Raw genomic sequence first — 12,312 nt, forward strand, 5'->3', positions numbered from 1 at the left:
CATAATACAGACTTTTACAATGTATAGACAATCAAAATTAAGAATATCTGCTCTTCAAAACACAGTTAAGAGAATGACAAAAAAACTCAACCAACTGGAAATTGCATATCATTTATCTGATAAGGAGTCCATACCCAGAATATATAGAGAACTCTCAAAATCAACAATAAAAGCAAATAACACAATTTAAAAATGGGCAAAAGATGTGAGCCCATTTCACCAAAGACACACATGGCACATAAGCACAGGAAAAGATGTTCAACATCCATAGTCATTAGGGAAATGCAAATTAAAATTGTAATGAGAGACAACTACCTACCTATCACATGGCTGGTGTGGCTCAGTGGTTGAGCATATAAACCTATGAACCAAGAGGTCTCACAGTTCAAGTCTCACAGTTGGGGCACATGCCCAGGTTGGGGGCTCAATCCCCAGTGGGGAGCATGCAGGAGGCAGCTGATCAATGATTCTCTCATCCTTAATGTGTGTGTCTCTCTCTCCCTCTCCCTTCCTCTCTGAAATAATTTTTTTAAATATTTTTTTAATTGATTTCAGAGAGGAAAGGAGAGGGAGATAAATATAGAAACATCAATGATGAGAGGGAATCATTGATTGGCTGCCTCCTGCACACCCCCTTCTGGGGTTCGAGCCCGCAAACCAGGCATGTACTCTTGACCGGAACCGAACCCGGGACCCTTCAGTCCGCAGGCTGATGCTCTATCTACTGAGCCAAACCAGCTAGAGCTGAAATAAATTTTTTTAAAATATATATTTTATTGATTTTTTACAGAGAGGAAGGGAGAGGGATAGAGAGTTAGAAACATTGATGAAAGAGAAACATCAATCAGCTGCCTCCTGCACACTCCCCACTGGGGATGTGCCTGCAACAAAGGTACATGCCCTTGACCGGAATCAAACCTGGGACCCTTGAGTCCGCAGGCCGATGCTCTATCCACTGAGCCAAACCAGTTAGGGCAGGGCTAAAATAAATTTTTTAAAAAGGTTAACCTGATGTTAAATGAATTTAATTTAAATATTTGTAAAAATTTAAACTTATTATAATCATTAAAAGTCTTGTTTATCCCACTATTCAAATCCTATATAATGCAAGACTAATATGCAAATCGACCAAACAGTAGAACGACCAATGGCTATGATGGGCACTGACCACTGGGGGCAGATGCTCAACGTAGGAGCTTCCTCCTCCTCCCCCCCCCCCCTCCCCCATGGTCAGTGCACTCCCACAGGGGGAGTGCCGCTCAGCCAGCAGCCGGGCTCACGGCTGGCGAGCGCAGAAGCGGTGGTGGGAGCCTCTCCCGCCTCTGCGGCAGTTGGACATCTCCCGAGGGCTCCCAGACTGTGAGAGGGCACAGGCCTGGCTGAGGGACCACCCCCCCCAAGTGCACAAATTTCGTGCACAGGGACTCTAGTTTGCTTATAATAATATAAAAGTAGACCAGTGGTTTACTAATTACTTCAAATCACATGTAGAATGCAGCTCCTTACCATGATGGCAACTGGTCCCTCTTGTCTAAACTGAGCACACTGCCAGGCACAGGGTCACGTGCTTCCCTGAGCACTCTCTACAGGCCTGCCTCCATGTAGCAGTTGGGGAGCCTTTGGAGTTACACTGCTCCTCCCCTGCTCCCCGCTGGCTTCCTATCAAACTAAAGTAGTAAAACCCTACATTCCTACCATAGCTCCCTCTAAAACCTCTTTCCTTTCCACTCTCTGTTTTTATTTTCTATGGAATAAAAAAAATAAATACTTATGAATCTATGCACAAAGACATAATCTGTGACATCAATGTCAAAGTGGAGGACAGAGCTATATAGGAGTTCTTTTTATGCCATTTAAGTTAAATTGGTATCATTAAAATAAAACTGTTTTAATTTTAGATAGTTATACACTGAGTAGCCAGATTATTATGACCACCTGACGTTTGTAGGCAAATTAGCTATAATTTCATGCTCAAGTTGCTAGAGGGCCAGACCATTATAAATAGGGAAGCAGGTTGTTTACCACAACAGTAGAAGTGATTTTTTTTCTGAAGATAGGGGTAAACAACGCGATTTAATAGCCTTTGAACGGGAGATATACACACACAGACACACACACACTGAGTGGCCAGATTATTATGACCACCTGAAGTTTATAGGCAAATTAGCCGTACACTGCATCGTATGGGATATGGAAGCCGAAGGCCTGTTCGAACACCTTTGCTGTCGGCAGTTACCAAGATAAAACGTCTCCAATTCGCACAGGAACACAAGCATTGGGCAGTCGAGCATTGGAAAAAAGTCATGTGGTCCGATGAACCACGTTTCCAGCTGCATCATGCAGATGGCAGAGTGAGAATTTGGCAGAAACAGCATGAAAGCATGCACCCACATGCATGAGTACAACCCTTCAAGGTGGTGGGGGCACTGTTATGGTTTGGGGCATGTTTTCCTGGCATGATCTGGGCCCTTTAATTCATGTGGAACAACGTCTGAATAGCACAACATACCTAAGTATCGTTGCTGATCAAGTTCATCCTATCATGTTGATGACGTATCCCAATGGAGATGGCTTCTTCCAACAAGACAATGCGCCATGCCATGGTGCTCGTATGGTGCAGGCGTCCTTTCAAGAACATGAGGGAGGCCGAAGCCTGTTTGGTTCAGTGGATAGAGTGTCGGCCTGCAGACTGAAGGGTACCAGGTTCGATTCCGGTCAAGGGCATGTGCCTGGGTTGCGGGCATATCCCCAGTGGGAGATGTGCAGGAGGCGGCTGATCGATGTTTCTCTCTCATCGATGTTTCTGGCTCTCTATCTCTCTCCCTTCCTCTCTGTAAGAAATCAATAAAATATATTTTTAAAAAAATGTTTAAAAAAAAAAAGAACATGAGGGAGACTTTACCTTGCTTAGGTGGCCCCCACAAGCACCAGATCTCAAACCAATTGAGCATTTGTAGGACAAAGTTAAAAGAGCCATCAGGCAGCTGGTTCCACAACCATCAAATCTCATAGAACTGGACAGTGCTAGTCATCAGGCATGGTGTCAGATTCCTCACATCACCTTTCAACATCTCGTGGAGTCAATGCCAAGAAGAATCGCTGCAGTATTGAAGGCAAAAGGTGGCCCAACGAAGTACTGATGGGGTGGTCATAATAATCTGGCCACTCAGTGTATATATGTGTGTGTGGGTGTGTGGGTGTGTGTACTTCTCCCCCATTCAAATGCTGTTAAATCGTGTTGTTTACCCATATCTTCAGAAAAAAATCACCTCTACTGTTATGGTAAACAATCTGCTTCTCTATTTATAATGGTCTGGGCCTCTAGCAACTTGAGCATGAAATTATAGCTAATTTGCCTACAAATGTCAGGTGGTCATAATAATCTGGCCACTCAGTATATATAATTGCATTGTAACAACAGAAAACATATCTAAAGAACACACAAAATCCTATATAATAAAAGGGTAATATGCAAATTGACCGAAGGGCAGAACGACCGGTCACTATGATGCATACTGACCACCAGGTGGCAGACACTCAATGCAGGAGCTGCCCCCTGGTGGTCAGTGTACTCCCACAGCGGGAGCGCTGCTCAGCCAAAAGCTGTGCTCATGGCTGGCAAGCACAGCCGCGGTGGCGGGAGCCTCTCCCACCTCTGCGGCAGTGCTAAGAATGTTTGACTGACGGACATCCCCCGAGGGCTCCCAGACTGCTAGAGGGCACAGGCCTGGTTGAGGGACCACCCCCACCACCACCCAAGTGCACGAATTTTGTGCACCGGCCTCTAGTAAATAAATAATAATGAACTAAAACATGTTACTACAGAGAAGTCAACACTGCACAAATATAGGCAATAATGGAGCAAAGAAGGGTCAAAAAAAGCTTTAAGACATACAAAACCAAAACAAAGTGGCAAAAGTTAAGATCTTCCCTATTAATAACCATTTAAATGCAAATAGATTAAAGTCTACAATCAGAAAACATAGATTGTAAAAAAGAATTAAGCCAAACCGGTTTGGCTCAGTGGATAGAGCGTCGGCCTGCGGACTGAAAGGTCCTAGGTTCGATTCCAGTCAAGGGCATGTACCTTGGTTGCGGGCACATCCCCAGTAGGAGGTGTGCAGGAGGCAGCTGGTCGATGTTTCTCTCTCATCGATGTTTCTAACTCTCTATCCCTCTCCCTTCCTCTCTGTAAAAAATCAATAAAAAATAAAAAAAATTTAAAAAAAAGAATTAAAAAAAACAAACGGGATTCAACTGTATGTTCTCTACAAGAGACTTAAGATCTACTAATGCAAGTAGGTTGAAAGTGAAAGGGTGAAAAAACATTCAACACCAATAGGAACCCTGAGAGATGGAGTGACTACACTAGTATCAGACAAAGCACAGGCACACCTCATTTTATTGTGCTTCACTTCACTGGGCTTCACAGATGTCACATTGTTTACAAATTGAAGGCAAGACCCTCCTTTATATCGATAAAAGGGTCAATGCACCAAGAAAATACAATTATAAATATATATGCACCAAACATCAGAGCTCCAAAACACATGCAGTGAACACTAAGAGAATAAAAAGTGAAATAGGTGTTTCTACAACAATATTTGGAGACTTCAATACCCCACTTTCAATAATAGAACAACCATACAGAAGATCAGTAAGGAAATAGAGAAAACAAACAACACGATAAAGCAACCAAAACTACCCGACATATACACTCCACCCAACAACTGAATATACATTTTTCTCAGGAGCACATGGAAAACTTCCCCCAAACAGATCATATATTAGGCCACAAAACAAGTCAGTATTAATTTAAAATTATTGAAATCACATAAACTGCCTTTTCCAATCACAATGGAATAAAAACTAGAAATCAATAACAGAAAGAAATCTGAAAATTTCACAAACATGGAAATTAAACACACTCTTAAACAATGAATGGGTCAAAGAAGAAATAACAAAGGGAATTAGAAAATACTTTCAAACCAATGAAAACAAAAACAAAATGTACCAAAACATATGATATGCAAAGAAAGCAATGCTAAGAGGGAAATTTATATATGCAAATACTTATTTAAAAAAGAAGAAAGATCTCAGACCAACAAACTAAATTTACAGAATAAAAAACTAAATAACTCTGGCTATATTAATTAATTTAAAAAATCCAAATTACTGAAATAAAGCAGGGACAGTACTACCAACTTTATAGAAATAAAAAGGATGACAAAAGAGTGACTATGAGCAACTACATGCCAATAAATTGGGTTATCTAAGTGAAATAAACAAATTCTGAGAAACATACAACCTTCTAAGACTGAAACATAAAGAGGAAGAAATCTGAATAGACTTCTAACTGGTAAGGATTTGAATCACTATTCAAAGACCTGCCCAGGACCAGATGGCTTCAGTGGTAAATTCTATTTGACAGTTAAAAAAGAATTAATACCAATTCTTTTCAAACTCTTTCAAAAACATTGAAGAGGAGAGAATATTTCTTAACTCATTCTATGAGGCCAGTATTATCCTTGACCAAAGCCAAATACTCAAATACTATGGTAGACTGTTGAACACCGCAGGTTTAAACTGTGCGGGTCGATTGAAAAAAGGGGGAATACAAGTGTATTCATACAGTTCAAACCTGGGTTGTTCAAGAATCAACTGTAATCAGAAAGATACCGCCTATTCATGGATTGGAAGACTTCATATTGTTAATATGGCACTACCCAAAGAAATGCAATCCCTATAAATCCAAGCAACACTTTTTTTTTTTTTTTTTTTTTTTGCAGAAATAGGACAGCCCTTCCTAATATTCTTGTGGAAGCTCAAGGGTCTCTGAAGAACCAAAACAATCTTGAAAAAGAAGAATCGTGTTGGAGGACTCACATTTACTAATTTTAATACTTACTACAATGCTACAGTAATCCAAATAGTATGGTCCTACACACAAACATCTAGACCAGCGGTCACCAACCGGTGGTCCCTGAGGTCCGAAAGGTTGGCGACTGCTGATCTAGACCAATGCAATGGAATAGAGTGCCCAAAAACAAACCCTCATACATATGGTCAATGACTTTTGACAAAGGTGCCAAAACTACTCAATAAGGAAAGGACAGTCTTTTCAACAGACCATGCGGGAGAAACTATCTCCACATGCAAAAGAATAAAGTTGGATCCTTACTCAACAGCATCTATAAAAAAACTCAAGATGTATCCAAGACCTAAATGTAAGAGCTAAAATCATAAAACTCTTAGAAGAAAATATAGAAGGAAAATTTCATGACATTGAATTTTGCAACGATTTCTTGGCTATGACACCAATGACACAGGCAACAATAGAACAAATAGATAAATCGGACTTCACCAAAATTAAAAACTTTTGTGCATCAGAGGACACTATCAAGAGAGTGAAAAAAGGTAACCTAGAGAATGAGAGAAAATATCTGCAAATCATGCATTTGATAAGGGATTAACACTAGATTGCCCAAGGAAGTCATTTTGACTGCTTTTTAATTTCAATTAGAAAAACAATTATGTATATAAGGACACAATGTCTTAGAATTTTGTGACTTTTTGTACAACATATAAATGCGTTTATTAATAATTGTAGTGACCTCCCCCCTCCTTCATTTCCGGTATATATATATGTGTGTTATACCTACATTGCCCCAAAGCAGTCATTTTGACTGCTTGGGAAATTTTAGACTCTTATTATTGAATTGAGTAAATTTCTTATATGACCAGTTCGGCTCTGTATTGAAATAACAGTTTTCATTTTTTTTCGATTACCGTCACATGATAACATACAAGTACATGATAAATTGTCGATACTTGATAAGTTGCAGTTGCTCAATAAGCTAAACTAGTACTTGTTATTCGAATCTTTATGCAGTGATACTTGTTCTAATAAGTTGTTTATTTTATTTCTTTTGCGCCCTAAATTCATGAAAGAAATGTCGAATAGAAGTGAGTTATTGGAAAAGCTAAGGAACATAAGTGAAGAGTGCTCCGATATTATTTTTTCACGATGCAGTCATTTTGACTGCTTTTGGGCAATATAGGTATATACTAAATTTCAGTCTTTCTAGTGTTAATATCCAGAATACGTAAAGAACTACAGCTCAGTAACAATACCAATTGAAAGATGAGCAAAGGACTTAAGACATTCCTCCAATATTATACAGATAGCCAATAAGCACAGCCAAAGATGTTCAACCTCACTCATCATTAGGGAAATACAGATCAAAGCTACAATGACATACCACTTCACACTCATTAGGATGGCTATTCTCAATAAAACAGAAAATGAGCATTGGTGAGGATGTGGAGAAATTAGAACCTTTGTGAACTGTTGGTAGGGATGTAAAACAGGGCAGCAGCCACTGCCGAACAAAAAATTAAGCGTAGAATTACCACAAAATCCAGTAAAACTCCACTTTTAACTCGATGCCCAAAAGTATTGAAAGCGGGGGTTCAAAAAGGTATTTTATATCAATGTTTATAGCAGCATTTTTCACAATAACCAAAAGGTGAAAACAGCCCCAATGTCCATGGATGATGAATGGATAAACAAAATGTGGTGTACGCATACACACGATAGATGATTACTCTGCTTTAAAAAAAAGAATGAAATTCTGGTATGCTACCACACAAATGAACCCTGACAACATTATGCTAAGTGAAATAAGTCAGGCACAAAAGGACAAATAGAGTATGATTCCAATACAACTTACAGGAGGTACCTAGAATAGTCAGATTCATAGAGATAGTAAGTGGAGTGGTGATTATCAGGGGCGGGGGGGGGGGGTGAGGAGAGGAATGGGGAGTTAAGTGTTTAATGGGCACAGAGTTTCAATTTAGGAAAGTTCTAGAGATGGATGGTGGTGATGGTTCCACAACAATGTGACTCTACTTCAGGCCACTGAATTGTACAACTTAAAAAGAGTTTAACATGGTAAATTTTATGTCATGCACATTTTACCAAAGTAAAAAAAAAAAAAAAAAAGGCAGAAGAAAAATAATCACTGTCATTTTTTAAAGAGAAAATATAAGTGGGGAGAAACGTACAGACGGGTCTGAGTGTACAGGGCTTAGGAGAGCTATCTGAGGAGTAGCCAAGGAGCCAGGCTTCGGCAGAGGCCCCAGAGGGAAGGGAGCCAACCGCTTGGGAAGTGCTGGGTAATTTCCTCTTCCAGAAAGGGCAGCAGACAGGAAACACGAAGCCAGTGTGGAGATTTCTCTGGATTCTGAGAGACTGATTATCAAATAAATAGCCTTTGCCTATTTCAAGGCCCAGGAAAAGGCATTCCTCCCATAAAGCATGAGAACATTTGCATGAAGCTCTGATGGCTTCCAAACTATGACTGGCAGCATTCTGTGAAGCAGAAGCCCCTATGTCCATGGCTATCATTAAAAAGTATCAAAAGGACTGTAATAGTGCCAGTCTGTGCTGGGCACCATGCGAAGGGATCCAGCGAGGAATGAGTCAGATGGGGTAGGGCGAGCCAGACGATCTTTAAACAGTTGCACTGTGGTGTGATAGATGTGAACGGGGAAGGGCACCTGACCCAGCTGTGGGGCGGATGGTCAGGAAGGCTTCTAGGGGCGGCGAGATCAGCCACATCTACACAGCTCAGGACAGAGGCAGACGGGAGGAGGACTCACAGTAGATTCACAGATGGATGAAAGTCACAGGCATGTAAAGCACAGCACAGGGAGTTTAATCCGTAATCTATACTAATAAAAGGGTAACATGCTAATTAGACTGGGTCATCCGGTACTCCTCCTGGACAAGGCCACGGTGGCAGTGGTGGGGGCTGAGGCAGAGGCGTTAGGGGCAATCAGGCAGGCAGGCAGAGTGGTGAGGGGCAATCAGGCAGGCAAGCGGTTAGGAGCCAGCGGTCCCAGACTGCGAGAGGGCGCAGGCCGGACTGAGCTGCCCCCACCCCACCCCACCCGTGCACTGGGCCTCTAGTATTACAATAACTCAGTATGGTGCTAGATGGGTACTAGACTTACAAGGGGTGGGGGGGATCACTTCGTAAGGTATAGAAATGTCTAATCACTAGCATGTACACCTGAAACTAATATAATATTGTTCGTCAACTGTGATTGAAAAATTACGTTTTAAAGGCTGGGGGACAGTGAGGCCCCCAGCCTCCAGAGGAGAGGGTCCCTGTGCTCAGTGCAGACAGGTGCCGAGCAGATCTGCACAGGGATGAGGGGGGAGGGCCTTCACTGCGCAGCCCAGCCCTGAAGCCCTTAGACAGGGAGCCTCTTGACACACGTGTGCCCTGCTCGAGGAAAGCGTGCAGAACAATCCCCGGACCGGGCCGTGCGGGCTGCACATACCACGTGGCCCGGGCATTGTGCCTGAGTGGCTGTGCGCACTCCCTAAGAGTGCGTGCTCCCTCCGTCCTAACTGCACAGGGAAGAGGACCCTCTGGGCGCGACGAAGGTCACTGCACAGCCAGATGCTCTTTTCGGGAGTTTTTGAAGCTGGGAGTGTGGGAACACAGGAAGCGTGTTGCTGTGAAGTCGGGTAAAGGGGAGTCTATGTCAGAGGCCCTGGCTGGGAAAGGCTAAGTGAAGTCCCATTGGCTTCAACGACTTTGATTTAAAAAATTCCCCAAGTTAAAAAAGAAAAATGCCTGGGACCCACCGTCAAAGGAGAAAAGAGAGAGGATTCAAAATAAACAATGATGTTTAAATGCACTTTTTTTTTCTCTTCACTTTCCATTTTAAGTCAAATGCTAACGGAAAACAAAATGAAGGTACTAGATAGTTTGCATTAAAAAAATGTTCCCAGGGATTTCAATATCCACAAAGCCCTCAGAGTCCTGGAGCTTTAAATAAAAAGATATTGGGTGGGGGGAGTGTGGGGAGGGGTCAAGGAAGGGGGTATCTTTTCTATTTTAGGATTGATTACAGGTGTGATTTCTAAGTGTTATGCCTGGCAGTTCCATGCTCCCCAAACTGGGGGAGCTCAGGGACAACTGGAGGGACAGGGAAAGGGATGTTTTCCAAGAAGAGTACTTTAAAATAGCATATCTGTATTAAAATAAATTAAAATGCTTCATGGAAAAGAATGCAAAACAGGCATGACTTTTAAACTGGTAAGAACAGATACTACACTTGATCGTAGCCAAAAGGCCGAGAAGCAATGAGGCATGACTTTCAAAGATAAAGCTGGAGATTGATGAGAAAATCCACACAGGCGGGCGAGGCTGCTACACCTCCAGGCTCTGGGGCAGGCAGGAACCGGTCCGTTTGTGCAACAGAAAAATTCGAGAAGCCCAGCCCGCTCCAGGATGTCCCGGACGGTCATAACTCATGCTTCCACTCACTACACACTGACAGCCCTACACCATCTTTGTAAAATGGTCAACAAATACCTAACACCTACTTCTTGGGTGCCAGGCCCCTCACACATCAGGGTATTGTCATTTGGGCCTGCTGCACGGTTCTGAGTCACAGCCACTCCCCTGGGGTAAACCCTGGACCCTCCTCACAGAAGAGGAGGTCTGCCAGCAGGCAGCCAAGGGGAGGGGGGGGGGGCAGGAAGAGTTGGGGAGGGCTGGGCCCTGGGACAAAAGACCAAATGCCAGAGCTCACTCACAAATGCAAGGCACTCTCCAAGGACACAGGACTCTCCTGAAGGGGGTTAAAGATGGGGGGCTGCCCAAACCACTGTGCTGCTGCCATGGCAGGTTTGGGGGAACAGCAAAGGGGTCTGTGGGGAGGGATCCCCACCACGCCCAGGCCTGAGGATATTGGCACAACTGGCAGGGCCCAAGACACCTGGGAACTTGTCCCCCACACACCTGCCCCCCCCCCCCCCCCCCCGCTGTCCTAAAGCTCAGGCTTTAGAGCTCTTACCTGTAAATGCTCTTCTGTAAATGTTTTCAGGGCAACACGCGACCAGAAAAGTGCACATATCTGGTGACGTTTTCCAAACGGCACCCGCCCATTACAACTACCACTTGACTTTAGATGTCCAAACTTCAGGAATGCTACCTCGGAGACGACTCGTAGTTCAAATAAGCAAGACCAAAGCAGGCAACTCTTGTTAAACAGAGATTCACTGCCCCAGGAGAGCAGCTGGGCACAGGTACCCGCCTTCCACTGCCACAACCAACCGCATAAATCCCAGGAGAGTCCAGCCCATTAGCATTCATGCATCTTGGAGGGGGGAGGGGGGGTCCAGGCAGACCTGAAGGTGGTACAGAACGAACATACTTCTACTGCTGTCCCCTTCCCCCAAAGAAGCACATTCCAATAGGTATTCTAAGTTCAGGAAGAAAAAGCCACTGTTTCGGTCCAGTGATCATGAGCCCAGGTTCTAACCTGAGCAAAAACTGCATTCTCTCCGCTAAACAGGGAAATGCCTTAAAAACAACAACAACAATGTGTCAGAGGTTCCCCCATTAAAAATCAGGCCCCTTTCCTTTTATGAGATAGCAAGCACACGACAAAGAACAATAATTAAAAACAATGTGGACTCCAATACAAGGAATAAGATATGTACCAGTATGTGCATATACCCCGAAACACTTATTGTAAAATTCCTTTAGTAATTAAAAAAAAAGTGTTTCAGCAACAGAAAATTAACACATGGAACACACATCTACTCAATGAAGTCATTAAACATGAAAGCTATCAAGACCTCCAATCTACTGAGAAAAATAGTATTGAAGGCACTAAAGAAAGAATTCCAACAGCAGTCACACTATGAAAGCTATGCAGAAATGGTGACGGAAAAAAGCCACTGGATGGAAAAATAATTAGAAAATGACACCCGGACAGTGGGTAGGTAGAGCAGTAGCTCAATGTTTGTTAACATTTCGACTTCTCTTAACATGCCTTTTCTTTTTAAATATATTTTATTGATTTTTTCACAGAGAGGAAGGGAGAGGGATAGAGAGTTAGAAACATCGATGAGAGAGAAACATCCATCAGCTGCCTCCTGCACACTCCCTACTAGCAATGTGCCCGCAACCCAGGTACATGCCCTTGACCGGAATCGAACCTGGGACCCTTCAGTCCGCAGGCCGACGCTCCATCCACTGAGCCAAACCGGCTAGGGCTTAACATGCCATTTCTTACACAATACAAAGAGCACGTGAAAATCACTGTCATGTAAAAGCCTGGTGGGCCTTCCTCCTATTCTGAAGCTGACATTTGCAGACATCATCCAAGGAAGCCTGTGCAAAGCATAAGACCAGCTCCTCCTGTGAGCACCCCAGCCCTCCCAGTGGGAAGGAGCAGAGAAGGTAATCATGAGAAAAAAAGGAAGTGCTGACACCCCTCATA

The 12,312-nt window shown here is 43.1% G+C and overlaps 1 protein-coding gene and 1 pseudogene across 3 annotated transcripts in view; both read right to left on the bottom strand.

The window, feature by feature from the left end:
- CDCA7L (cell division cycle associated 7 like) overlaps positions 1-12,312 on the bottom strand; it is a 32,941-nt gene that overhangs the window by 15,550 nt on the left and 5,079 nt on the right. The gene's annotated exons all lie outside the window — the stretch shown is intronic.
- Positions 9,954-10,164, bottom strand: LOC132211642 (U2 spliceosomal RNA; annotated as a pseudogene).

Source organism: Myotis daubentonii, chromosome 10 (genome assembly GCF_963259705.1).
Source record: "Myotis daubentonii chromosome 10, mMyoDau2.1, whole genome shotgun sequence".
In the NCBI taxonomy this organism is placed as follows: Eukaryota; Metazoa; Chordata; class Mammalia; order Chiroptera; family Vespertilionidae; genus Myotis; species Myotis daubentonii.